At 59.7% G+C, this 3,105-nt stretch overlaps 1 protein-coding gene across 1 annotated transcript in view; it reads right to left on the minus strand.

Annotated features, from left to right (window-relative positions):
* The window catches only part of NFIX (nuclear factor I X), a 79,808-nt gene extending 77,848 nt beyond the window's left edge, over positions 1-1,960 (minus strand). Inside the window, exon 1 of the mRNA XM_077765617.1 lies at positions 1,934-1,960. The gene's annotated coding sequence lies outside the window, so the exon portion shown is untranslated. The remainder of the gene's footprint in view (positions 1-1,933) is intronic.
* Between the last annotated feature and the right edge of the window lie 1,145 nt (positions 1,961-3,105).

Genomic DNA, 3,105 nt, shown 5'->3' on the forward strand with positions numbered 1-3,105 from the left:
AAAAGCATTCTTTTCACCCTTAAATAAGACAATGACGAGGGGAGAGAAGAGACGAGTTATTTCTCACTCTTTAATTATTCCAATGCTTAGCATTATTTAAAAAAAAAACCACACACATTAGCCAATGATACATTCTAACCCTCAACAAAGCTGGTATTTTTCTCTGATTACAGACTTTGCCGCGGCAAACCCGGGCTCCGACGACAGAGGCAGCGCAGAAGCGCGCTCCTAAATGAGACACAATTTTATTAAAATCATAATAATTCCTTGCATTTCTATAGCGCCTTTTGAGCAGCACTGGAGCTCCCAGGTGCCCCCAAGCCCGGTTCTCCGAGGGAACTGGCGACCAAAAAGCTCAGTCGTGAGGCAGACGAGGCTCGCCAGCTCCACAGAGTGCCACCGGCATGTATTTTTCTTTCTTTTTTTAACAGCCCGTTTCCATCAGCCTCTGTCTGTCTCACGCTTAAAAAAAAAAAAGTAATAAAACTCCTTTAAAATTAAAAATATATATTAAAAAAAAAGAGGGAAAAAATTGACCTGAAATATAAGGTGCAGGTGGGGAGGGGGAGCCAAGTGTGATCCCGGAGCCTGGGGGCCCCAGGGTGTCGGGGGTGGGGGTGGGGGTGCTGCTGGGATGGGCCGCCTCTGGGTTCAGGGTGCGGGGTCAGCCGCTGCCGGGGTCACCTCCCCAGGCGCAGCTGGAGGAGGCTGAGTCATCTGCACATGGAAAAGGAAAAGGACCTAACACCACCAAAGCGTATTTAAGTAATTTGGGCGATAAGAAGTCGGGTTAATGACTGGTTTCCGCGGCCCGGCTGGGAGGCCCCCGGGGCAATTTCTCTGAATGCCAGGGTGCTGCTTGGAGCTCCGGAGGAGGGGCCGCTGGGTGCCTGCATCCGGACACCAGCCTCCTCCAACAGGTTACGTCGGGCCCACTCCGCGCGCGCACACGTTCTTTTCCCACTTTTCCATCCTTTCCACAACCACCCCCGCCCCCAGGGCCTGCCCAGGTAGCGCTGCAAAATGGCTGGCAGCAGCGCGGGAAAGGGGCTTAGCACCCCGATTCCAGAAGTCAGCCGGGAGAGAAAAGGCAGTGTTGATCGGAGGGGATCTGGGGGAAAATGTTTTTTAAAGGTTTTGGAGCCTGCGCAACTCCCGCGGCCTGAAGGCAGAGGAGAGGGGAAGGGAAAGCACATTTTCTGCCACTTAGTCACATTTCTTCCTCGTGCTTGCTGGAGGCCAAACGCCCCCAAACCCAGCCAGCCCTCGAAACAAACAAAAATCTCCCCTGGTAAATTTCCCCTCCCTCGTTCCCCCCAAAAGAGGCGGCCTGGCGAGAAATGAGGAGGCTCTTCGGAGGCCTGGGGTCCGCAGACGGCGATGCGCGCGCAACGAGGCGCAGAGGCGGGACCCCCCTCTCCAGACTGAGGACCCAAAGTTGCCGTCGGATTCGGGGGCATTTAACCCCAAAAGTCCTCCCGCGCAACCAAAGAGTAACAGGCATTATCCACATCGCGTTCATTCCAAAGCCCTCGCGCGCCTTTTCCCCCGTCGGGGTGTCCCGATGGGCACGAGAGGCGGAAACCTAGGCAAAGGCGGCCCACAGCCCCACCCGGAGCGCCCGCCCGGGGACCCAAGCAGCTTACAGGCCAAAACGCCGCCATTTGAGCCCCTTCTGGCGGCGCCCTTGGCCGCGGCAAATGGCGAGGGCCTCGGAACGCGAACCCGGCCGGCCCTCGACGCCACGCGGGGCCACTTTTGGGTGGTCGCCACGAGTCCGGCCGCGCCCCGGCGGGAGGGAGGACCCGGCGCTGGGGAAGGGGGAGCAAGGACACCCAAGGGGCCGGGCCTCAGGGTCCACGGGGCGGCACTGTTCCAAGCCTCGCCTTTTGCCTCCGCTGCTCCTTCACCCCTGTTCCCGGCTTCCCCTCACCTGCCCGCGGGGACAGTGGTCCTCACTCCTCTCTCAACGCCTGGCGCGGTTCCGCCCAAGCGACCCAACCGTCGTGTGCACAGGCGCCTGTCGCACGACGGCTTCCCGCCTTTTCGCCTCCGCGCACGCGCACACCTGACTTTGCGCACGGCCCCCTCAGGGCTAACGGCCCTCTGGGAGCCCTATGCCCCAGGGTCATCCGCATCCGCACCGCACCGCACCATCGAGGGGTGTGTTGTCCTTTCCACCCCGTGGTGTGCGGTGCAAGTGACCATGACTGTCAGCACCTATGCTCTGCCCGGTGGAAAGAACGCTGCCCTGCCCCCAGCCTGAGCTGCGGGGGGGGGGGGGGGCTCCCCACGACCTCCACTCACCTGTGCGCCCACCCCCCCTACCCCCTGGGGCGTGAGCCAATTGCAGCACAGGAAAAGAACACCTTAGAGGCCACAATGAAAGGAGCTGATAGGAGGCAGGCACCTGGCAAGGGGCATATGCTGGGGCTAGTACATGGCATGGGGGGCACATTTCTGCTGGGGTTTGCAAAGGCACACGATTGTGATGCATGGCGTACTGGTGGGGAGGGGGCTATCTTCAGGGCAATGTGGAAGAAGGCCTGGTTGGGGCATCAAAGCGCTACAGTGGGGCAGTGGGGGCATCTACGGAGTCCTGGGACACACACCCCCCTCCGGCTCAGCAGTGTGCTTCTGTTTCAAGATATCTTCCACCCCTCCAAAATCCACCCCCCACCCTGATCCCAAGGTCGTGGTCTGCACAAGGGACCCTGCCTCTGCCCCAGGCACACCTGAGGGGAAGGCCAGGAGGGCAGCACAGGGTCTGAGCTGCCAAGCTGGGCTCAGAGGGGCAAATGGAAGTTTCGCCCGAAGAGGGGGCATTAAATGGCCTCTTTGTGGAGAGGAATTGTGGGCCGTCACTCAGGATTAATTTAAGCAGCAACAGCAAACACACACCAAAAAGCAACGTCTGGCCGCCAGCACCCACCCCCGCGATTGTGTTTCAGGGGAGCGCTTGCAGGATTCGGCGGTGTGGCCCGGCCTTTAAGAACGTGGGGCTTCCACAGTGGGAAGGGGGAAGGCTGCCGCCGCCTGGCCCCACGTCCCTGTCCCTGCCTGGTGAAATGGGTTTGCAGGTTCGGGAACGAAGCCGAGGGAGGA

This window comes from Crocuta crocuta, unplaced genomic scaffold (assembly GCF_008692635.1).
Source record: "Crocuta crocuta isolate KB4526 unplaced genomic scaffold, BGI_CrCroc_1.0 scaffold693, whole genome shotgun sequence".
NCBI lineage: Eukaryota > Metazoa > Chordata > Mammalia > Carnivora > Hyaenidae > Crocuta > Crocuta crocuta.